Source organism: Larus michahellis, chromosome 13, assembly GCF_964199755.1.
Source record: "Larus michahellis chromosome 13, bLarMic1.1, whole genome shotgun sequence".
Classification (NCBI taxonomy): Eukaryota; Metazoa; Chordata; class Aves; order Charadriiformes; family Laridae; genus Larus; species Larus michahellis.
The window spans coordinates 5,657,516-5,683,635 of NC_133908.1; the positions used below are offsets into that span (position 1 = coordinate 5,657,516).

The 26,120-nt window shown below is 38.8% G+C and overlaps 2 protein-coding genes across 2 annotated transcripts in view; one reads left to right on the forward strand and one right to left on the reverse strand.

Annotated features, from left to right (window-relative positions):
- The window catches only part of RSPH14 (radial spoke head 14 homolog), a 98,409-nt gene that overhangs the window by 17,428 nt on the left and 54,861 nt on the right, over positions 1 to 26,120 (reverse strand). The gene's annotated exons all lie outside the window — the stretch shown is intronic.
- Positions 1,880 to 26,120, forward strand: part of GNAZ (G protein subunit alpha z) — a 68,221-nt gene continuing 43,980 nt past the window's right edge. The window contains exon 1 of the mRNA XM_074606229.1: positions 1,880 to 2,192. The gene's annotated coding sequence lies outside the window, so the exon portion shown is untranslated. The remainder of the gene's footprint in view (positions 2,193 to 26,120) is intronic.

Genomic DNA, 26,120 nt, shown 5'->3' on the forward strand with positions numbered 1-26,120 from the left:
AAATAGAAACACCTAAACTTCTCAGGGAAAGACTTGTTCCATTATTCACGTACTGCATGCTCGTAATTCCTTCCCTGACAAAATTTGATCTACAGTTAGGTGCCTCCCTCAAAACTGCAAGAAAGAAAGCATTTTGTTATATCAATTGGAAATACCTAAAAGTGATGAAATCTGTAGGGAGCATGTGAACGATGATCTTCCTACCCAGGATGATGGAAGTTGATGCTGTTATTTCTGCCAAAGTTGGTTAATGTGTGGAAAATGCTTTTTCTCACATATAAAGCACTATGCTGAAGATACATGTAATGTGACAGTTTCTATAGTAACTACTTGTTCTTTATGGAATAGCAGATTAAACCTGTACACCTTGTTATTGTTCTTTTATCCTATTATCTAGAGTACTCAGTTACCACAGATACAATTTTTTATTCCATTCCCTTGCCAACATAACTATCTCAGGGATTTGTGCAATTGCAAGTTAAGACTACATTCGAAAAACAAAACATTAAAACTTTAAAATTGACCAATATCTGATCATATCAATGCACCAAAAGACATATGTGCATATATATTGAAAGCTAAAATTTCAAAATAAACCTGTAGAGATTATATTTTTTATTAAAGCTGGGGAAATTTATGATTTGAATATTACCATTTTTCTGACAACCATGTAAGTTATGTATATGACATTTCTTGTTTAAATGCTAGGAGTTTACCACAACAACTTTGCCAGTGTAGATGTACTGGCAAACTCTTCTAGTGTGAACAAGACCTAAGATTCATTACTTATAGGAGAATTTCCCTCACGTGGTACTGATTCATGGCTCCTACTTCTGTGCAAGAAAAATAATGATGCTACAGTGTGTTTTACACTAAAATATTTCATTATTATACTTCACCGCTGCAACAGCTCTGCTGATAATACCAGTACTGGAAGTGATATTATTTACAGAAATCAGATGCTTTCTGCTGTGTATTATGTTGGCCTTATTGTGGGAAAAAATGCCAGCATTACGTCTACATCTGAAACTCTCTATTGCTATCTCCAGCAGAAGTGTACCAGGAACAAATGATGTTTATAAAATTAGCAGTGAAGGGGGAAATCAGAGCTATTTGATCAGGGCTGCAGATTCAACAATGCAACTAGTATTGTAGTATGGCCAGAAGGAAAAATACACTAGAAAGAATTTGAAATGTAAATAGTGTAAATCTATTAATGAGAGAAAAAGAAAATGGTACTCATCATTACTTAAAAAAAGCTGTAGCAAATTACCCATTCACAAATGCAACAGCCAGGAAAAGAGAAAGGCAGTAAGGGAAAAGCAGAAGAAAATAAATGTACAGTACCAAGAGGAACTGAGTGATGGAAAAAGTGGAATGCGGAGAGTGGGTGAAGTCCATGTAACCGAGTACTTGGTTTTTCTCTCTCTACCCTTGCTTGCATCACTCTAACACGTATGTGCCTTGCTCCCTCCACTTCATTCATCCCCTAAAATATGCATTGCGGAATTAATCAGAAAAATCATCGTCCTGGCCGGGCCGTGAACTGCAGAGGAGACGGACCCGCTGAACGCAGCCCGGGCTCGGGCCGCCGCCTGCGCGCCCGTTATGCAACGCGGGAGCGCGGCGCCGCCGGCCGCACCGGGAGACGAACCAAAGCCCCCCGCCGACGCCCAGCTCCTTACGCGCCGCGGAGGCTCCGCGGGCGCGGGGCGGGGGCTGCGGGCCCGGGCGGGAGCCGCCGCCGGCCCGGGAGCCGCCCGCCCGCCGCCCGGCCGCGCCGCCCCGCCCGCCGAACCCCCCGCCGTTGGCTTGGAAACGGGCTGGCAGCCTCCGCCTCCTCCTCCGAGCCAGCCCCGCTCCCCCTGCCCCGCTCCCCGCCCGCAGCGCGCAGCACCTCCCCGTCTCCCGCGGGGGGCCGCCGGACTAGCGTTCCCATTAGCGCCTTCAAAAAAAAAAACCAACCCACCCGTTTTTCTTAACGTTTGATTTTCTAGGGAGAAAATGAGAAAGGGCAGGTTTTTTCTCCCGCTGGGGCTGCGGGGCTAGTGTCTGCAGCCGCGGTGTGTCTGCTCCCTGCAAATCGTAGATGCTGATGTGAAAAAGGGCCGAAGCAGAGCGGAGAAGCGTCAGTGGATGCGAGCGTTTGCACTGATGGATTGAGGCGGCGGAGCCTGCCTGGTGCTGAAGAGGTGAGTGAAATATTCTGCATTTCTTTCTCTCTTAAATCAGTTTAGCGATGAGCATTTCCCTCTCTCTGTGTTTCCAAAATAAAAAGGGACTTCCAAAGCGAGAGGAAAAATATAATTTTGAAACAATAAGAGATGGTTTTGCTGGATGGAAGAAAAGACGAATGTCACTGTGAGGCAGAAATATTTTGCTGTGTGTAGAGAAAAAATAGTAAGGGGAAGCAGGCTGCTGATACAGTGAAAATGACCTTCTCAAGGGATACTGGCCTTCTATCAGCTGCTGCTTCAGCTGGATCCCTTTTTCACAAAATTAAGTCATCTCCCGTTCCTCGCCTGGATTGTAACCCATTAATATCCAGTACCTGAGCCTTACTAAGACCCGTTGCGTTCTCTTAATGATTCAGAAAGATAATCCATTAGATTCCGCCTGTTGGGAGAAGAACCTCCACGCTCTGTAGCACCTCCTCCCAGGGAAATGCAGACTGGCTAACGTTCCCTCAGAAGGGCTCCTAGCTGCTGAATTTCTGTAATAAATCCTCACATCTGCTCATTCTAAGGATGTGTGGCTCTGCGGAGCTTGGACGTTCTACCTCCTCGTGTGTGCTCATGCATGTGAAGGAATGGGGAGGTTTTCTTAGATTAACCTGCACCTGTGGATGGCTCCCAGCTGCACTTGTGAACCACAAGTTTTTTGCTATCTTTGCCTTTGCATTTTGGGTGAGTGATTCACACACAAACCCCCCAACCCTTCGATGTTAGCTGACAGCTACGGACAAATACGTGTCAGCTTAATTTCTGCTCATAGTATGGATCTGATCTGGGTTTGGCTGTTTCACTGTAGAAGCTGTTTAACGTGTGGTCTTGCGGTATTTATTCTAGAGGCTACTGACCTATCTCGACAACATTTTCCTGTGCAAGGTAAAATTCCGAGAAAAATTCAGCAGTTTTCCCTCCAGCATTGCTTTATATCTGTTTACTGATACTCTAACACCCACAATTTGATTTTTATTTTGTCTCCGTATTTCGCGCCATTGTGGGTCACACCCTGTGGGTGGCCGTCAAAATTTCATCTACAAGGGTTACAACAGGAGGTCAGGTAGAAAAACACGGTACTGTGAACATCTAATTGTGGATCACGGAGGAGTAAGAATGAGTGTGTATTTTGTACCTCCTTAGGGGAGATTGTTGCTGATTTTATGGATACAGACATTTAAGTCTGATGGCTTTGGTGCAGTTATAGGCAGAAATAGTGGCTTTTCTTCAACAGGGCACATATTTTCTAGCTGAAGAGATAGAGCTCTGCAGAACAGAGGGCTTTTTGCCATTAACTTGGCCGTCTCCATCAAATCATTTGGTTGGAAGCTATCATGCAAAAAGCACAGATCCCTGCCCTTGGATAGAGGACATTATTACAGGATAGGCCTATGGGTACAGAAGAATGAAGTTCCAGTCTTCAAGAAGCCAGTGACGGGTGCAATCAAAAGGAAACATGATAGTTATATGGCATATTTAGGAGAAAATCTCATTATATCACCCATTACCAAAGCACTGACTTGCATTTTCAAAGAAGCCCACTCTGTGTGCATATGCATACTTATAAGGAAAGAAAAGCAGATTAATTCTGTGTAAGGCCGTGGAGATTTCATTCTGACAGTGGACCTTACAGAGATGAATAAACTCTGTGTGCTACATAAAGAATGCTACACCTCCGTCGGAGGATTATGTGCTTGTCACTTCATTGACCACTGGTGAACAGAGTTGAATAACTCTTCTGGAGATAGTACCTTGAATTTCGTCAGCCTCCAGTAGAGCTCCGTGGTTCAGCTACAGGCCTTGGCTTTGAATTTAATGATGATAATCTAAAAATAACCAGCCAGGTAGTTCTGAAGGACTGAAATGAAAGTGTTCTGGTTGTCTCAGTTCAGGTTACACATTGACAGAATAAGGTACGTTACATTTTAAGAAATCTAGACAGAACCAGAAAAGAGAAATTTGCCCCTTCTTCTTAAGGAATCTACCTGCTGAGCAGTGGGGAAGGGGATAAGTAGAGGGATAAGGATAACAGAAAATTCAGTAGACAATAAAAGCTTAAATCCTTAAATGGTGAAGTCAGCTCTTCCTCTCCAGCTTAAGCAGATAAGGATTTTGACAGCAGATCGAGTCTTGGTTGATACGCAGTGGTGAGGCAATACATGTCTTTCCCTCCCTCCCACCCATGAATTAAAGAAAAATCTCTGAATTCCTTTGGGTTAAGTCACAGTAATTCCACTTATTTCAGAAGAGATTCTCCAGATTTATGTAACTGAGAGTTGCATCTGACTATTTCTGGTTAAAGGTTTGGTCCTGCTTTCACAGGAGTCGCTGGAAGTTTTGTCACTGGTTTGGGTGGGAGAGAGCCCAGGCTCAGCGCGAGCACACCTAGTTTCACTGCTCAGGTTCCCCCATGCCCTCTGGGAACAACAATGTTGCACAGTTTTATAGCTGATTGCAGTGAGGTCACGGTCTCAATGACTCTACTTGCATCGCAAACTCTCATTTGTAAATTGTCAGTGATTTTAATAACATTCTTTTTACTGAGGAAATCGTCGTGTTATTCCCACAAATGCTGTTTAGGTTGACGTGACCCACCTTCAGCAGCAACAGCTTACTACACAAGCAATTAACTATTTTATTTTAGCTAAGAGAACTTTCAAAATCAGAGTATTGGCATACTTAGATACGGTTGTATTATTTATACTTGGTGAGAAAAACTGCCCTATTTTTATTTAAAAAGAAGGCTAAATTTTGTTCCTTGTGACCCCCAAATTATGCAGCATAAATTCACATCCATTAATAGTTACAGCAGATTCCCTTGTCTACATGAGAGGACAATTTGACGACTTCTTTGTGTGTTATATTCGAAGTTCACATTTTTATTAAACTTTCCGGAATCTAAGAGCAGTGGTTAAGAAGTCCAAATTTCAACTACCATATCGGCAGAAGACTAATCACAAAAGGGAAAAAACTAGACTGATCCAAAACAACTAAAATTGATTCTCAGAGTTCCCTGGCAATTTAAGGTATGTGGAATACACAACATGACAGAGAAGGGCTAATGATATATATTAGCAGTTTAAGTTCTTTTACCTTTATGCTAGTGTAATCAAGGACAGAATTTAGTCCTTGAAATGAAAGCTACAGAGAAAATACTCTTCCCTCTCAACTGTTGCTTTTCACTGACACTGAAGGGCATTGGTGAAGCAGGATGGAAGGAACAGATTATTGATGGGCACCATCATTTCTGTGTCACCTAGACTTCAAACATTTGTGACTATTAAATACATTTAAAATCACAGCTAACGAAATACACAGCAAAATTTCAGAAGGTAACAGCTTTCCATGTGTTTTTTTTTTTTTACTTCTGGAGCTCAGAGTATTATCTATGGTTCAGCACAAACTCATCTCTCCCCAGAATCCCATTTTATTACTTAGTATTGGACACCCAATGTATCATTAGAGAGCACAGTTTTACCCAACAAATCCCATTTTCCTCCGCCCTTGTTTCCTCTTTAAGGCCCTTATATCAGAGGGCTGTTTCTCCTCTGGATTGCTAAGTCATCACATCAAAAAGACAAGTGTGATAACATTTCCAGACAATTCTATGTTACAGAAATAGCCTGTGAAATTACCAGTGATCGTGTTGGCCATTAAAAAGCATACAGTGGCAAATCTGAAAAACTGAATTCAAATTCTAGGTATTCATTTTGCGCACGTACAGGAATGATAGAGACTAGAAAACTAATAATAATTTCTTAGGAACTACAACTTGTTAATCTGATATTTTTACAGTAGATTTACTAAATAATAATTCCCTGGACTTGGCAGTTGGGAGGAATTATTTTCATCACTTTCAGATACCTGTAATATGGCCACGTACATATGGAGTATGTAGGCTTCCCTTATAGTTGATAGAGAGAAAAAGTGATTCCTGCAATGCAATTAATCAGACTAGTTTTTGACCGCTATCTTGGTCTGAGATGAACTGACCTCTGGAGACGACTGTTTCTCTCCACTGCCTCCACGGAAGCACTGCGTGACTGGCTCAGAGGTAGCCACCTACATGCATAGGCTAAATGTGGACAGATGAATCCCACTCTTACTGTCTATATTGTAACGTTTAACCAGTCTTAACTAGTTAATTATGAAGATATTTTTATGATTCACCATAAATATTTGTAAGTAATAATACAATCGCTACTTTCTACCTACCAACTCTGTTTTCTTTGATAGTAAAATGCTGGTTTCTTCATCTGACTGTATCTTAACAATGCTATTGTATTCTGGAGGAAAGACTGCACTAAAACAGTACAAGTACTCCAAATCTTCTATCCAGTTTTATCTAGTACTCCAGGCGCTATTCTAGCGTACATCCCCAATGGGTTTCTACCCTTATTTTGCGTGCCTGCTTTCCATATTTTCAAACCTTATTGTGGCAATGCGGAATAACTACCTTTATCTTCACAAAACGCATCAACGCAAATACAATTAGACAGCATATCAAGTGCTGATGCACAAATTCAGTTGACACAGTTGTGTTGTGGAAGAAAAAAACACAATTCAACTGAATTGTAATCAATTCAGATGAAAGTGTCATGGCACAGTAATAAAAACACAGCTGGATGTTTAGCTTAGGGGGGGCTTGCTGTTTAGATGGGGTATGTACCTGGTTATTATCCTTCTTCCTTTGAAAGAGAAATATGTGTGTGGTTCAAAAGGATACTTACATATCACCTAAGGGAACATCTTTCTGAAAATAATACAATTTGAGTTATTAGGTTGGGGTTTTTTTAAATAAAAAGTTTCTTTTCTGGGTATTTACAAGCCCAAGTCATATAATCCAAATATTTGGAATGTAGTAACAAAATATGATTTAATTTGGATACATATCATCCATTTATACATAAATGTGAATTAGAGTGGGTTTTTTCAGTTTGGATGTCTTAGGAGGAAAGAAAGTCCATGAGATTAGCTGTTGATCTTCCCTAGCGTTTATGCTATGGGAGAGGATTCAAACCAATACTACATAAAAGCTCTTTATGTATCATTTAAAGCACTAAAATCCATCAGTAAATGAATGCATATGATGCTAATCAAATCCATTCTACATTAAAATACACCAGAATAAACACTGTTGCACTGGAGCATCTCTCTGTACTGCTACTGAGTTGACCGTGTCCCACAAAATACCTCTGTTGCAACTGGGTCTCGGCAGGAAGATTTTCTCTTAAGATGCCTTTGTGTGCCTGGCCTTTGAAACTGGGCAGAGTCAGGGTGCTGTAACAGAAGCCATTTTGTAACAGGCAGATATTTATATATTCTCGCAATTGCTAAGAACGTATTGAGCTTTCATTTCGTGTTGCTCAGTAATGGTGGAATCTCACCTTAATCCGTCATTTCAGAGACATGTTTTTAACCTCTTTTTCAATCCATTTATGTCCATGAACAGATAAACGTACCTTAATTTGTAATTCAGTGACATTTATGTTGGTATTTAAAATTCTAAGACTAGCCTACTTCAAATTTGAACAATTGTTCTATTATCATACTATTTCTATTCCCTGACTAGATGTGCATACGTCCTCTGATTATGTTTCCTGCTGTGAATATTCCCAAAAGCAAATCTGAACTTTGCCTCATGATGGTGATTACATAGGTGCGTCGAGTTTGCTTTTTGCAAGTGTGCTCACAGAAAGAAATAGAATACTGAAGACTTTATTTAATTTTTTTAAGTTACAGGAACAAATTCTTGGCTACTAATCTCAACAATGTATTAATTCCAGGGATTAGCAATTGTTGGTTTAAATGTGGCAAGAATTTAGGCTGACATGCACATCCGTGCATCTTTTTATATCAGTGCAATATCCTTCGATTTCAGAGGTCAAGTAAATATATAGTGGTATAAACAAATGAAAGTGTCAGGTATCAACATCAAAAAGAGATAGGGATCTGTGACTTTTAACACTGCAAATGATAATTCTCCATTCTCCCAAAGAGGACTGATTGTACACTGCAGTCTAAACAGTGCAATTCTATGTGACAGAAGTTAAAACACTAATAAAGTAGTAACCAACCACACAGACAAAGAACTGGATCATTGGTTCTGCTATAGTCCCGTTCTCTGCCAGTGCAAGTGGGTTCTAAACTAAAATTAAATGTTTGCCGAGGGTATTACCCTGGTGTGTGGTGAGAGAAGCCTCTCTCCTTGTTGTGGTGTTGGCCTGCAACTCTCCCCGTTTCCCCACTTCCGCAGTCAAGGAAACCAAGACCAGCCACTGATATCGTGGCCTCTTGGGATCATACCTGGAAACTGTTCTAATTCGTGCTGAGATTTAGGCAGCTCCAACCTGGCTCTACAATGAATGGTGGATCTTGAAAAAAGACTAGGAGTGTCTGAGTTTCTCTGTATTTTTGACTAATTCATGTTGCTTTTCTAGTTGTGTCTTCTGATACTGGGAAGCAATGAACCTGAAGCAGAAAATACTGCAATATCCTAATTTGGAAATCATTTAGGCAAGATAATTTTTGTAAGAATTGATCTGATAGAAATGGGTGATGCCTATTATAGCAAAAGTATGCTTTAAAGGGAAAGTTGGGCACACAGTCACATGGACCACTGGGAACACCTTCTAGTACTGTGGACATAATGAACAACTGATGGGAGAACAGGACAATTCTCAGTGAGCAGGACAATTACCTCTCTCAGTTGTTCTACTAATAATATTATCTTACTTAGAAAGAATTTCAGCTAAATGAAATTCAAGTGAGTACAAAGACAGCAAGGTATTTTCTCATGATCATATAATCTGCATGGCTTCTGTACTTTTCCACCAGTCTTTCATAAGAATCAAATGGAAAAGGCTGACCAAATAGAAGTTTATAGTACTCCACAAAAAAGGACTTATAAGATAGACAAGCAAATTAAAAATGACCCGGTATCGCCTATAGGACTACCTTTGCAATACAGGAAAACACCCTGCTCAAAAAAATATCTGTATTTAGATGTTTAGAAAGTAATTTTACTTTGTAAATTTAGTTTATCAGGGCAGTGGCCAATGGAAAAAGGCAAGAGTTCTTGTTCTTTTCCATTAATGGAAAGCATGGGTCATTGTCCATGAAAATCAACATACTTCCCATTCCATACTCTACCTGGAAATCTGAACTAAAGGTTTTTTATTAGGCTAGAGATGCCTCCCTACATTATTCTGAATAGGATTACCCAAATGAGCTGACTGGAGACAAGTGATGAGTTTCCTTGTCAGAATCAAGAAAGGCTAAATTTGATTAAAATCCTGAAAGAATGTAGGAACTCCTGCTGGTGGTACGACTTGTTATTCCTCACTGAAAATAACCTGGGAGCGAAAGAACTGAGACACTTTCCTTCTTCTTGCTGTAAAACTATTATTGAATAACATTGACTTTTGATCACAACAAATAAAAATAACATTAAAGGTGTACCACCTTACATGGGCAGCAAAATATTACAGAATAACACTAAGCAAACATCTTAATTATTTCCAAAAGTATTTTTTTCAATAAAATTGGAACTTGCTTTTTCTGTGTTTGCATTTGGTTTCTACGTGTCGGAGTAAATGATATATGGAATCTGCACAGTCCCAAGAAATTAACCTGGTTTCACCTACTTTATGGTAAAACATGAAAATATTAGCAAGGAGAATTTTTGAATGTTATTGTCTTGACAAAATACAGTATTTTGGTATCTTCATACAGTATCTTATTCTTGGTGTTGCATTTCTCCAAATATAGGTAGTCTGTGATTATTCAAAGCTTATATATACAACTGTAACTTTGGATTTTGGATACTTTGTGTTTTCATGATTTATCCATCAGAATTTTTCATAGAACTCATCAAAACCTTACATAAACAAGTCAATTCAAGAAAATAATGAAGTACTTGTAAACATTTTTTTAAAGGAGGCCAGATGGAATGCTGTCAATCTATGCAGGACTGTTCTTATTCAGCTATGAGATACAATGTGCAAATGGAATTTTTCTTAGACATATTGTTTATTATCTGTCTTTACCTACGTTGTGAAGATTTATATTTAAGGGAGTTACATTAAGAGCATATCAATCTCATTGTTTACTTGGTGTCTGCATCTGTTCTGTCAGAATCGTCATTTATAGATTCCATATTTTCTAAGATCTAATTTAAAAGAATGTATTTTTTCAGAGGTATCTGGTTATAAAATCCATATGAAATACTATTTTTTACTACAAATCATTTCTTCAGCTTGTATTAGGATTGGTCAGAGGCAAGTTAACAGAATATAAACAGTAGAAAGTCAAGATGAAAATATTTCAGAAAATAATGCAGATGTGCAAAATTTCTAGGCTTCATCTCTTCCTTTTAACTTTTACAAAAACCTTTAGAAATTTCCCTCCTGCAACCAACACAAAAGATGGGAAGGGACAGTTAAAATTATTTTTGTACAGGGCACCCATCTACACTTCTTAATGGCAGACATGAGAATCTTAAATACAAACCAAAATTGTACCTCATTCTTAAGAGCTGGAAAAAAAAAAGGTCTCAGAAATTCAAAGAGGCATAATCAGTATTATGGTGACAATCTACTGTCTTGTTCTGCTAGTTTTATGCCGTTCCTGCGTCCCTAAAAGAGCAAAACTAGTTAAAACTTTTACTGGATGTTTCCCTAATGCATGGAGTCTTCAGTGGGCAGAGGTGACACAAAATGTTTGCGTTATTCTCCCTGAACTATTTGTTGCAAAATACACTTTGGGAGGAGGAGACTGGTAGTAAGCGTGTATGTCAGTGGCATTGCATCTGAATGGGATTGCTGCCAGCTGGAAGAAATTGAAACAAAATTCAAATTGCTTTCAGGTGGGTTGGGCTGAAAGCTAAGTCAGCTGTGAGCTCTCTAGCTATTGCTTTCATTTGTGCTTTTGGCAGAGGTGGGAAGATGCTTTATCAGGCATTTTCCTGGAGTTGAGAGGTGAGAAATTTTATCTGCCTTGCTTTCTGGAATGTCTGTAGCTTTTTGGGTTGATATTAGATAGTGAGTTATTCTCTTACTTCTAAGGTGCACCCTGTGGGGAATTTTTCAGCCTTGCAACAATGAGGATGTAAAAGCTGTTTAAAAATCACAGCTAGTATTAGGAGGCAGTACCCTTGTCATCTTTTCTCAGTTACAACACTGACTTCAATACCTCAATTTGAAAGTCTTGAGGTACGCTGTAAATGAACCAAAACATAACAAAAGCTATGCTTTTAAGCACAATTATCCTGGAAGGCCACAAGTAGTTATCATGCAAGAAATGGTATGATACTTAACTAGTGATACCCGAGAATAGATCGCTGAAGATGCAGAACCCCCCACCTCACCCCTGCCAGCTGAGTGATCGGCGTGGTCTCAGAGGTGTCCTCATACTCTCTTAATAAAGTTTTCAAGATAAATTATTGTTCTGCTATGCATTGGGGATATTGGTCCCTCCTTGCTAAATCTGTTTTGTAAGTTTAGGGTCAATTTGGAAGCTGGAACCCATCCACCTGCAATAGCTTTTGCACAGTTTTCACCTAATATACCTTGCTGAGAAATTTATGTATGACCTTTCCACTGAGGTATGGACGTGTTCTGAGTAACCTCCAGCATATATATTCTTATCCCAGGTCTGTGCCCGTTCCTCATATTTCTTTTTACAACAGTATCAACAGCACACTGTAGTGTGCAAAAAGAAATAAAATGGTAAGTCATCATCTTTTTTCCTGCATATCTCGTGTGTGGATTGCAGAATGTGAGCTAGAATAGTTAGGAATCCATGGCTTCTTATCAGTGGTAAAATTTCAGCTTTATGTGCCATCTTAATAGTAGGATACAGTGTTACCATAAGTAATCTTTTCTGGTAATACTAGAAATGAATAACTAAGGATCCATTGCTGAATAATGAATAAACTAAAGGCTCGATTAGCACCTTTCAGCTTTAAGATAATTTTAGTGCCACAGCTGTTTGAGTCAAGAAGAGATGTCACTGAGAGTAAAAAGAACAAAAGAGCAACCATTTGAAATACTGCTGTTAAACCTGTATTGTGTGGTTATTGTCATACACTTGTCTGGTTTGTGAAACTCTCACTTAAGCTGTTAGGACTGCCTCATGCAGAAAATCCTGCAAAATTTGGTTTTCTTACTATTAACAGTAGCAGTAGATCACGTATGCAGTAGCATAAATCAAACTATCAGTTCTCAATATTTCAAGCAAAATGAATGAAATGATAAGAGTCACAAAATGATGAACTAATTAATTAGATACCTTAAAGAAGAGGAGAAGTTCTAGTTGAGGTGTGATGAAAAAGGGAAACTTTTCTGACTTCAACATAGGAGAACTGGTACAATAGGAGAAACAGATTATTTGCAGAGAGAATTTAAGGTCTAAAGAACTAGTAAAAATGCTGTCATAGGTTTTAGTAAAAATTGTGGTTGCATGGGTAGGGAGCTTGCAGGAATAGAAAATTTATAATCATGTGAAAAAAATCTGAATGTTGAAAAAGTCCTTATAGACAACACAAACTTGAATAGGAGTAGTAATTACCCTCCTCCCCCTCTTTCTCCACACACGTACGTATACACACACAAAAGAACTAGCAGTCTTAGTAGAACACCAAAATAATCATCAGTATGTGTTACAAAACTTGGAGCTACAACTGCTAATACCACTAGTAGTGGCACGGTAACCAATGCATGGCTGAAAAATAACAAAAGATCAGAAAAAACGTGATTGGATTTTGGTTTACCTCTAATAACAAAAATAAATCCGTCTATGATTTATATGTTTCAGGTTTGGGAAAAGTAACTATTTTCAAACTTGCTTGAGGCTGAAAAAATAACAACTTTGCCCAGCCAAATCTAAATCACAGCACTCCTATGGTATTGTAAATACCCAGATTAAAAATCCATGCAAGCTTCCTTAAAAGACGGACTTATATTTAACAGCTCATTTTGTTACCTATGCATTTTTATAATGCATATTAACCAAAATACGATGCCTACTGTTTTATTTTTGTTATAGACAAAAATCTATTCTTAGAATGATATGAAAGCAATCCACAATGGTGACAAAATCTGTATAGTCCTATGAATATGTGAAGCCATCCTCACTAGCTTTTGTCATAGTATGACTCAAAATCTGTGTGGTCAAATTTGGCTTCTGTTCTTACAAGGGTTGACTAGACCTATGAACAAACATACATCGTGAATACCAGCAGAAGCCAGGCTTGGAACACATGCATCTAGGGAAGAAACTAATCTTAAAACACAATGATGCTGATCATGCTTCGGTACCTACTAGTAGTACAGTAATGATGAGATCATATAAAAATGGGGAGCTGAAAGTCAGACTATTCAATTTCATATCTATTATTCCAGAAGTTTTCAGCTGTAGATATTCATATACAAGAAGAGTATGAATCATGCACCAAATACTAAATTTTCATCAGTAAAACTGTCTGCGTTACTGGCAGTTAGGGATCCTGCTGCAATGTTTTTAAATACATTATGTTTACTTTCATCCGGTTCAAAACAGGATACAGGCTCATTTCAAAACCCACTGAAGTCAACTAAAAGACTTTCCTTAAGTGGATCACAAGCATAGCGCTTCACAGGGTTTGGGGTTTTTTATTTTTATTTTTCTCTTAAACAATGACAGTGGTATTTATTCTGCTTAGGAAGAACTATGAATAGTCTCACCCCAAAGTGTCGCTTATCATAGGCTGCTGTTTGACCTCAACTACAGAAGCAGAGTTGCTCTAGCTCATATTGCAATCTCATTTAGTGCCAAGTAGAAATATTCTTGATCACAGTAGAAAAAATCAAGGTTGAATAAGAGGAAAAACCAAACATTATTTAAGAGACTTAACCTCTCTGGAGAATATGCAGTGAAAGCCACGCTAAGAGCATTGCTCAAGATGCTTGCACTGCTGCTCTCACTGCTCTCTCTGGATAAATTAGGCCTTCAGTCTCTTCAGATAATTAAAACTGCACTTTCTCTCATTTCATCTGCAACGAACTCATGTATTAAAAGACATTTTTAAAGTCTGATGAAAGGAATTTAACCGCTCTAGTGCTCTCTGATGTCGGATGTGTGTCTAACACCCCAAGCTAGCAGGGCTTCTCGTAATCCCTAGGTAGGAGCCCGCACGAAGCGACTTGGTGTCCTCTGGCTTATGGGTGTGTAACTGCACAACGGCAGCTGGGGTGTGAGGAAGGTGTGATCCTCCCTCCAGAGAGAGGGAACTGGAGAGGAGAGACTGAAGAGAAATCCCGCTAGCTGCCAAACCTTGAAAAGGATGTTAGGTTCTTTGTTAGCAGCAATTTGTGGTGGTTGTGTGTGGGTTTTTTGTTTGGTTGGTTTTTTGTTTTTTTTTCTTTCTTGGGGAGGATGTTGGTGGAGGGAAAATTACAGCTAAAGATGTTGCTGCATGAGGATACCAAGGCCTTTTTGCTTTATTGTGAATGGAAAAGCCCCCTTACTTTATATAGGTCTGTACAGAGCTTCAGCAGAGAGGCTATTGTTGGTAAAGGTGGCAATTTGCTGCAATAGTGTTTCAGTTCCTGTGTGTAGAAAGTTTCTCAAGCACAAGTTGATAGGTTTTTATCTTTTGAATGACTGGACAACTTTTGAATGTAGCATGTGACCTGAAGTGATATAGCAAACCATTACAAATTTAGTGAAAGCAACTGTAAACATTCAGCTTAAGCTGGCTTACTGAAAAAAATAATAAAGCTATGTAGCACAGGACTGGAATTCTAGAGGACAATTACAGAATGTAATATTAGAGCTTCTAGGCTTGTCATGAAAATTGGAGAACACCTTAAGCTTGTGTGTGTGTGTTGTTTTTTTTTTAAAATTCCCATTAGTTATTAAGAATGCGATTTGTTAGAAAGACCAATGCACAACTTCTATACTGAGAGGCCACTGAATAAAGGCATTAGGAAATCATCGATGTCTCTGATCTTAAGGACAAAAACAAAACCTGGAAAAATACAGAGAAGTGATGGTGGATTGTTTCTAGATCACCGAGGATACTCTCACTCTTTGCTTCATGTAGCCAAGATGATGTGACGAGTTCTAGTTCCAGTGAAGATGTGTGCTTGAAAAAAAATATGTGGAGCTCAGCAAGGCATACCTAATGTGTACAACAGAGAGAGAGGATCTTTTGGTAGTTGAAAATTTGGAACTGAATTTAAGCCAGAAGAGTGCTCATTGTCCGTTATCATCCAAGACTAAACACATTTATAGTACTTCTTCATATGTAAAATGAGCTGAAGTTTTGGGTTATGTTTTTGTTACACCTGTGTAGCTATTAATTAATCTGTTAAACTGCAGACTCGCGTGCTTTTGTAATCATTTTTTCTGGCCACACATTTCTTTTGTTTCTTGTTGCACAGTGGCCAACTTTCAGCAGAAAGGATGAAGGTTGCACTTCCCTAGCCTAAACTCACTGCCATGTCCTATCTCACCGGTATGACGTAGGAATGCTTAGTGCCAGCACAGAGAAACATGGGGGGATGGGGACTAAAGGTGCCGCTCTGGTTCCCTGTGCAATTTCGGAAGGAGTTAAGCCTCTAGCAGCTTAATCAAGGGTATTTTTGGGGAAGGTAGACCATAGAGTACTCTTTTGCTCAAGAATTCTCAGACCAAAAGGGTAAATATTGATTGAGTTTTCTCTAGGGCTAGGGAGTTACTGAGTACGCAGGGAAGATGAGAAGGTAGAATTGCAGTTCTTCACGCAAACAACCGAAGTTTGCTTAAATTCTGTTAAAAGTACCAAAAAGCCCATCTACCCTGTGCAATGTAGTGCTGAATGCAGTTACCTAGGCTAGCTACAGCTGGGCTAATATAGTTAGATGGCAAAATGTTGTAAAACAGGTATTAGCTTAGATTTTGAAACCAGGAGCTAATTAGCCATTGTACAATGCTGTGTGTAAATGCTTCTGGTTGCAGTTATGTTTTGTGAAGTAGAAGCATATCTGTTTTTTGGATTGGGCCCAAAGCAATTTCATATCAAAACCAGAACACAGACAACTTTCATCATATTCAGTTTATAAAAGAAGTCCTTTGAATCGGAGAGAGTAACTATAATAATGGCTCAGCTGTCTGAGATGTACCTGCTGAAGCTCTTGCATGCAGCAGGACTGTAAGACTGTCAAAGCTTCTGAATTTCAAAAGAGAAGCAGAATGAGACCAGGCGTAGGCTGCAGCTGTAATCTGTGCTTGGTAGCATACAAGCCCTCTCCCATCTCCCATGAATCACACTTCAGAGAATGCTCTGGATTCTGTTTAGCCTCTTGGGATTTCTTTCTTTCTTTTTTTTTTTTTTTTTTTTTTTTTTGGCCTGGGGTGGTCTAATACTCCTTCCACCCCTCATCTCCCCTTCTGTGGAAAAATCATGTTTAATTTGAGTTGTTAAGACGGAACCTAGGAAATGCATAGTTCTGATGTAGATGTTGTCTGACACAGTTCATGTGATGAATTTTATATGTGGCCCAAGGCTGGAAATTGCTCTCTACCCTACCTACCAAATTTATCCCTGATAATAGCCCAGCCTCTTATGCTGATATTCACCGTCTTTCTTCTTTTCTTTCTCTTGCTGTATTAGGAACAGCATTTTTAATCCACATTTATATCTTGTGAAGCTGATAACTTCAGCAGGTTTGCCAGGCTTTCTTTGTCCTTCCCTAAATTAGACAATCATGAGAATTATTGGCTTTATTCTTTCACAGTCCTGCTTTCTGCTTCTACTCTTTTCCATTTTGACCTGCTCTTTGATGCTCTTCCTGCATTATGTTGCTCTTTCCTCTCATGCTTTCTTTGAGCTACTGGTTCTGAACTCCCTTATGCTGTTCTCTCTTCACACAGATCTCCTATATTCCTTTTTTTGACTTTATCTCATGTTGATAACTTACTGCTCCTGCATACTCATTCAACCTATGTCTGTTTTTCTGTTTTTCCATTCACCAAGATTCCTTTGATTTGTTCTCAGTGAAACATTACTCATTCTCTGTTGGCTTAGTTCCCAACTTTAACTATCCCATCACCAGTCCACTTCTCCCACGCTCTTGCACACCTTCCCGTAAATTCAGTGTTCATCGCTTCTACTGAAATCTTTTCCCATATTTTGCTTTCCTCCTTCCAAAACCTTTTGCTCTGCCTTTCATTGCAAGGCCTGACTTGCTGACTTTCAGCTGTGGTTCACTCTCAACAATGTTGATTCTCTAGCAAAACCATTCTGGTGGAAATCTGATGACCCAGAGGACTTTTTCCACCATGGATTTATTCCCTCCTCTTTTTTTTTGCTAGTGTACTTAAATTCTGTATGTGCAAAACTCATCTTTACAATGTCTGAGTCAATCCTTTCCCACTGGCCTTTTTTCTTCTTTATACAGATTTCTGCTGATTTCTGACAATGTGATATAGTAAGATGCGCCCATCTGTTTTTCTCAGCTCATCTTTCCTTCCTCTATTGCTTCTATCCATTCCCTCTTCTTTTCATTGATAGAGAAATTTCTCGTTTCCTGTGTTTATATTCCCTTTCAGCTCAGTCTAGAAATCTTACCTAGCTTCTGTGACTTTACTCTCATTCTTTGCCTGAATTTTTGCCTCTCCTCTGGTTCCTTCCCCTAAAACACACAAGCAGAACTACTGTGATTTATTTCTGTATAGAGTCTCAAAGATGCTTTCTCATCCATCATCACAGATAAAACTTGTCTATTGTTTCCATGGTTCCCATTTACTGGAACATCTTCTCCTTGTCTCTCTCTTGGCCTCAAGCTTCAATCTTTGAGTCTTTACTGGCTTTACATTAAACAAACTTCTTGTCTTCAGGACACTGTTAGGTGTATGCCAGCTCTCAGGTTCTTACTACAAAGATTCTGATTTTGACCTCTGATTAGGTCATACCTGTCACTGGAACAGTCTAAAGCAAGCATGTTTTTGCTCTGTTATGTGACCTTTTATGCATAGGAAGAGAAACTTCCTTTTACAAGGCGACATTGCTATGATAACTACCAAAATTTCCTTATGCTTTCGTAAGGTATTGTGTGCAATAAGGTTGAATGAACGATAGGAAATTTGCCACTGTATTCATGACCAAACCTATTGTTTACTAGCTTTTTTTTATGTAATAAAGTCATCTCCTTAAGCTCGGTAAGCCTGTGAAACAGTGACCCTGTGGTATGTGAGTCTAAGCTCATGAATCACCCACATAAGAACTATGATAACACCGATGATAAAAGCTAAACAGCAATTCTAATGAAGACATAACCTACCCTACTGTCATCACCTGAGGTGCCCGCTGAGTGGGTACTGCGTTTTGTTTGTTGCTTTATTACAAGTTTTTAAATAAGTCTGATGTTTGTATGTCCCTAAAGCAGATGCTATGTGTGTCGTTTCTCCTCACCCTTGTCTAGCAGCCAGGATTTTTCTGCACACCCACTGTTAGACCCACTGTAATATTCTTGTAATATTACATTCTTTATGGAAGTCTAAAGGTCACCTCTAAAATGACTGCTGTGGGGGATTCTAGTCTTAGTTAAATCATTATGGAACACAGGCAACTTTGTATGCAGTCACTGACACTACTCTGGATTTTCAGCAACGCAACTCAGAATAGAACTGTTGTATGTTTGGCTCTACTCAAGAATCGGTCAGTATTATGTACTGGTTGTGCTGAGGCTTCTTCTCACTGTTTCACACCAGTTTGTGGATGTTGCTAGAACAGGTCATGATTTAAATACCTACCAAGTATTTAGATATTACTGCTTCATAGGATTCATGGTTCCAACCTCCTGAAGTAAGTGGGGTGTGCATAGTTAAAAGAAAAATAACTAATAGGTTCTTGTATTCTACTGTGGTCTGTATCTTAGCTGAGCTGGTGCAAACTTCAATGCTAGTAGCTAAAGATCAAAATCTAGCTTTATAAAAGCAGGGGCTGAATGCTTGGTTTACAAGGTATACTTTGTTCTCACTCTAGGTTCTTACATTTTCCTAAAATTTGGATCAAGTCTACATGTTAAATTTTGACTGGGTTGTATACTTAGCTCGTGGATACCACTGCCCTATACGTGGAAAGATAGAGAGAATATCAGGGATTTCCACAAATACTTACAAGAAGAAAGTTCATGATCAGGTTTGTAACTTTGGTTTATGCTTCTGGCTCTGGAGAGACAGGTGTTCTAGTGGACACATCTTGCTTCTGGTTTTCCTTAATATAAAATCTTTTCTTTCCCTTTTCTTTTCCCTTGTCTTAAGCCTCTAGACCAGCAAGTCCACCTACTCCTGCCTAGCAAGTGGCTTCTTGAAATGGAATATTTTTGTACTCTAGCTAAAACTAAAATTTTTGAAAGTCTCTAAGTTAAAGTTCCTGTTTTGTGAGAATGGCAAATGCACATCCAGACCATAAAGCTCATCTTGTGTTGAATTTCATGTTCTTGGCTCAAAGTTTGGAGGTATAGCAAGATTTTAAAGAAAAGTTCTCAGTGTGTTTTAGTGTGGATGAAACAATTAATTTTTCCCGAAGCACGCTGTTCAGAAATGCCCAAGCGATTTTTTCTATGAAAAATTTCCCCAAACATTTATTTAGAGATAGGTATCTGATGGAGATATTTTCAACCTAAGTACTTTCCCAAGGCTTTAAGTAATGGAAAACAGCAATATAAATAATATTGTCAGCCAACTGCAACAAAAAGTTGTACTATCAACTAAGAGGTGGCATTAAAAAAAAAATTCATCCGGTCTTTTTCTTCCTCTGTCTGCTTTTTTCCTTCCTCTTCTTTCAGATTTCAATGATTGTCTAAAGAGAACGGTAGCAATGTCTGTGGCCCCAGTTTTAAAACAACTTTATTCTGTAATAAACGCACTTTAATCACCATACATTAAACAGTAAACTGACTTCTGTGAAATTATTTCAACCTTGCATTTATACTGCAGGTATGTATGGGACTCTTTCTGACTGCTTGCCTGGATTCAAAAATCTGAACCAATTTCCTCATTCCCTATTAGCCTCAGTTCCTCTCAAAAAAAAAAAAAGTGTTGCATGCTTAATAGAACACTTGACTTCTGCCTCAGTAAGCCACCTTGGGTATTTCCTTATATATCATACTCCCTCATGCCTTCTCTTTCGTTAATGGTGTAAGAAGTGATTGAAAGTTAAAACCTTCAAAAATAAGGTTTTGTTAAAGTGCTGGAATCCTCTGTGGATGTGTATAATCATTAGAAACTGATGACATTAGGTTAGCTTACACTTGTTAAGTCTTAGATGTGTGCTGTGCTACTTCTTGCCAGATTTGCTTGTGTTTGCTTTTACGTGGGTAAGTGCTCAAACAGGCAGGTCCACTGCCTCTGAACTTTCAGATAAGTAAAGAGAAAGAAGAAGCAATCAGAACCGGTAAGGTGGGAAAGTATAGCTTGTGTAAGGTTTTGTTTTCTTTCTCTGGTAGTACATGTTCTGTAACACTGAGTAGAGTATCAGTCCTGAGTTAACCAGGACTGCTGGCAACTATAGCTAAAACTGCTGTGGAAAGTTTGCTGCAACCTTTTGAACTTCATGTTACTTTTTTAAATTAGGTACTACTGGGGAAAAATTATATGTATCATCTGGCTACTAGGATGGAAATACTGGAAAGAGCTGAATAAGATTAGGCTTCCAAAGCTCTGTGTGTGCAGGCTGGTGGTGGTGAAGCTAAATTATTAGATCAGTGGTACACCTTGCATTTGGGGGAGAATACAGCTTTGTGCCTACAATGCCAGCTGAAATTGCTGCTGCTAGCAGCTTCCTGCATGCACAGTCTCTATAGTGACTGTGACAGTCCCAGCAATTGGCTTTATTCTCAGCCTAGGAGCCAGCACCTTTCAATAAAATCTTGGCGGGGGTGGGGGGGACATCTTTCAAGGCAGATTCTATAACTCTGCATTCCATTATAACATGCCAGTAGCTAATGCAACAAGAGACAATGCTCGGATTTTCCCTTAGGGAAATTTTTACAATTGAATTGGGTTGTTGTAGTGTCATTCTCCTTCCTCCCCGCCCCTGTTGCATGGGGACATGCTGAGAAAAGGGATAAGTGTTTATGATTGCAAACACACAGATCAGTTTGAGCAAGACAGAGGTGACAGGTAGGGGCAAAGAGCAAGCCTAGATATGAAACCAAAAATAATGACTGGTTTTATTGACTATAAAAGCGTGGACAGAAGAACGTGCTAGTAATAAACAGTCTGCTCAGTTAAACGGGCTTCAACTGATTTATATAATAAAGCAGTGCAGAATTTTGCTCAAGAATCCTTTCCACTCCAAAAATGAACTTTTTGGCATTACTTCTTTGATTATCACTGTTACCTCAGGATTTGGGGCACGTTAATTTTATCTTGTGGAAGAAATACCCATTTTAGTCATGACAAGATAGCCTGTATATATCATCAGATTTGACAACTACATTTTCTTAACATTTTGAGCAGCTTCGATTGTCTGTAGAAGGCGGATGTATTAGTTTACATGCACACATGCAGTATAACGTGGTCATTTATAGAATAAGATTTATTTTTAAACAAAGTTTAGAGAGAAATGTGCACAGTGGAAGGAAGCAATAGGGCTTTCCATTAGAATAACTGAAAAGACTTTCCTCAAATTAGAACCTTACAGCCATGAAACACTTGCCTTTTTAATATGAAATCTGATCTAAAAAAACAGAACAAATTATAGACTGCCTTACTTTCTGAGTGTGTTCCAAGAAAAAGTAAAACTGGTGAGAGGAAGTTGGTGTTTATGTAGTCAGGACAGTAAAATGTAGTAACATAATAGTTTGTAAAGTTATTCTTTTCCTGAACTTGAAAAAGGAGTGACTATGAACATGCTTTTCAATATATGTGGGAAAACTTCTTTAAATACATCAAACATTCTTACTGTAGTAAAGTATTTGGAAATGGTATCTACTACTCTGCTTTACAAAGCAGTAATATAATCACCTCATTGTATTCCTACTTGAAATAGTGTTACCCAAATATCGTCGCAATACATGCACTAGGAATGACTAGAAGCCAAAAAAAAAGGAAAATCAACAGCGTAAACTCATTTATGCAGTGTTTACATACTTCTAGTCTTCCCTACAATAAGGAGATGCTACTTGTCCTTTTCTGTGTTAAACATATTAATGAATGGCAAGGAGAATAGCTGATATGTAAAACACTGTGGGACATGAATGATGCTTCTGAATGTGTTGTGGAAATATGCAATAGAAAATACTCTGCAGAACGTACAAGCTGTCTGAAAAGAATTTTTTTTTCTTCAAAGTCTCTTTCTACCAAACTGTCATAAATGATCATTGAGGCCAATAACATAAAGTTTAAATAAGATCTGCTCATCTTATGGGCATAAATTCTCCAGATATATCATAACTACTGATGCATTATGGAAGTAACATATATCTCTTGCTTCTTATCTCTAGCAAGCCTCTTTTTTTCAGGATGAAACTTCAATAAAGACAGGAGAGGGAGTCCCATATGTGCTTCTTACAAAATTTTTCATCTTTGATCACAGAGACTTGTAGAAAATGTCACAAAGAACTTGACCAGTGGTCTTATTAATGACGTGAAAATGAAGCCTCCGATGATGAGGACTTAAAGGAAAAACAGTTTTAAATGTTCTAAACATGTCAGAATAAGCATGATTAATGGAGCCAACTCTAATTTTTATATAATTAAAACAAGAATTTGGCCTGATATCTAATACAGTAATTTCATTCTCTCTGTGTGGCTGGAAAGTTACTCATTAAGAAACAGCTTCCGCAACTCTTATTTTTCATCTTTTATGACCATTAGAAAAAGCCAATTATTTGAAGAAAGCATAACTCCTCATTTTGGAGCTTTCTCCTGTCCTCATCTTTGATGTATTAGAGTAAGTAAAGTTGTTCTGATTATCATTCTAATAATGTGTATGCTATTATTTTAATTTTCTGCTGATTAATATGGTCTTCATGTGCTAATGTTCTTCTGACGTGCAAAGGGAAGTAAGATAAATAGAGCTGATTTTAAGACTCCTTTGTAGAATTTTAGACCAGGTAATAGCAATGCACCGTGCATTTGGAGCAATGGATTCAGACATCTTTAAATTTAAGGTACCCAAAATGCTTAAATTACAAGCCTGCTCATACACTGTGTCTATACAGGCAAATACGACAGATAAGCACTCTGAACTGACATGTATCGTAGAATCATAGAGTGGTTTGGGTTGGAAGGTACCTTAAAGATCATCTATCTCCAACCTGCTGCCACAGGCAGGGACACCTCCCACTAGACCAGGTTGCTCAAAGCCCCGTCCAACAGCTTCTCTGGGCAACCCGGGCCAGTGTCTTGCCACCCTGACAGTAAAGAATTTCTTCCTGATTTCTCATCTAAATCTGCCCTATCTCAGTTTAAAACTGTTACCCCTTGTCCTATTGCAATTTCATACGTGTGGATTTGGGATGGATTTACAGGCAGGTGTTAGAGCATGGAGATTAAAAGAATGCGCGAGAAGGTAGGTTTAAACAGGAGCAAGGAAGAAGAGGGGAAGTTGAAATACTGTATAGGAGATCTTCAGAACTGAATAAAAGCTGCTGTTCTGAAAATGTGTGTGTCAACAGTGTTCTGGAAATCTAAGGAAAGATGGGAACAAGCGGGATATCAAAGCACATTTTAATTAGTATACTTTCATATACTGTTTTTTTCAGTGTTTGCTTTTTTTGTGGTCAGAGTTCCAATTGTGGAATTTTGCAACTGTTTGCAACGATCATCTACTCATCTTCTCCTAACTAAAATATAATACACAATACAGCGGTACCAATCCTGACCTATACTGATTCATCATAGTAGTCGTGTATCCAGGTCTACATTGGTTCAACTATGTATCTCCCTTAAGCAGGGTTAGAGTTAGGAAGGGATTTAAAGATAAATATAGAATCAGTAAAAGTATTTAAGAGTGAGTGATTGCAAGCTCAACTGTCCCAGATGAACATCCCAGGAAACTTCAGGAACAAATACGTAAAACTCTCATCCATTGACTCTGCCCAGTCTCTATACCTTTTTCTCCGACGTTTAGGGATTGATGATGATTGACATAACTGTTTGTCCTTCCCTACATGCATGCTTCACGTTCCCAGATACCTTCACATTTATGTATTGAAAACTGCTGAAAAGGGATCCAGTGTGTTGCAAGAACCTGGCTAATGCCAAGATGCTGTTACAGAATTGTAGACCTCAGAGATGCATTCCAGTGGGGACTTGATCTGAAAGCAGACACATAGACTCTACCTTTCCACTTGTCAGCCCATCATAAATCAGAAGAGATCTGTAAGTGACTTTAAACATGTTCAGAGAGAAGGCTATGCAAAATACAGAAACTAAGATTAGGATAGCCTGCTGTGACAAAGAACGTGCAAATAACAGAAGACTAGTAATACCTCTTGCCTGAACAGAAGTCTGAGATCATTATATTTCTTTCTACCACCTGAGGAATGAAATCCTAGATATATAATTTATTCCCTCCTTCTGCCCTTCCAAATAAATATTCTAAGAATGACGTTGCTTTCATATAAATGTGAGATGCTAAGAAACTCAGAAAACTGAGCTTTATTCTTTATTTTAACCATATAACCCTTCTCCAGTACTGCAGCTGATGTAATTGTCCTTATCTATATCTATGAAGTGTCCGCCTCGAAGCTTTTATGCTTATATCTCAATTAACGTTATTTAAAGGTTAGCTAAAAGTATTATTTGTTGTAATTAATTTTCTACTATGGTGACAGCTAATGGGAGGGTAAAGCAAGATCTCACTGAGATCCCTGGCTGATAATGACTTTTGACAAGACAAAAACCAAGAGCTGAAATCCTCAACAATAAAACAGTATCTTACAAAACACGTACTGTTAAATGTATATGTATTAATAAATACAAGTTACACACTAAAATAGAAGTCATGTAAATATAAGTTCATATTTTTCAATCAGAGCTGTGAGGCCAAGTAGGAATTAGACCCAACCCATCCTGCTGTATATCTATGTAAGTGAATCTTATCCTATGATGTAGGTGATGTGGAGAGAGGAAAAATACATATTGGTAAATCTAGTGCTGAAATGTATTTTGTTCACTGAAATTTCTGCTGTGATGCTTAAGAAAGAGAGAAAGCAAAGTACATGAGGTTGCAAGTGGTTGTAGTTCAATTTCTCTTCTCACAAAAGCTAGAGGTTCAACATCTGGCTCGGATCATAGAATGGTTTGGGTTGGAAGGGATCTTAAAGATCACCTAATTCCAACCGCCCTGCCATAGGCAGGGACATCTTGCACTAGACCAGGTTGCTCAAAGTCCCATCCAACCTGGCCTTGAACACCTCCAGGGATGGGCCATTAACAACTTCCCTGGGCAACCTGTTACAGAGGGATCATTCTGTCACTAGTAGTGTGGAATCACCCTCTCCAACGTGTATTTTAATGCTTTGTCACTTCTAGATTGAAATGCTGAAAAGTTCATGCAGAAAAATCTTCCAAAGATTTCTAGGGCAACTTCGAAAATGGAATTTGGGAGACTTAGTCTCATTAAAATGTAGTATTCCTTTAGTAGGCTCTGAAATTTTTCTTAAGCCTACCCCTGAGGGTATCTCAGTGGCATGTAGTTTAGTTTGTAAAAATACTCACCGAAGACCCTCTAGACACAAGTAAAGAGGCAGCAATATAGGTACCAAAGTGGGCTGGGGCCAGCACACAATGAGGAAGCCATGACATTTGCGATTCTACTGCCCACTGTGCTCAGAGCTTAGTGGGAGCAGCAAGCCTTTCCTAGAAAAGAGGCAAGTTATCCCCAATCAGCTGTTGGTAATGTGTTTTCCCTCTGTGAGA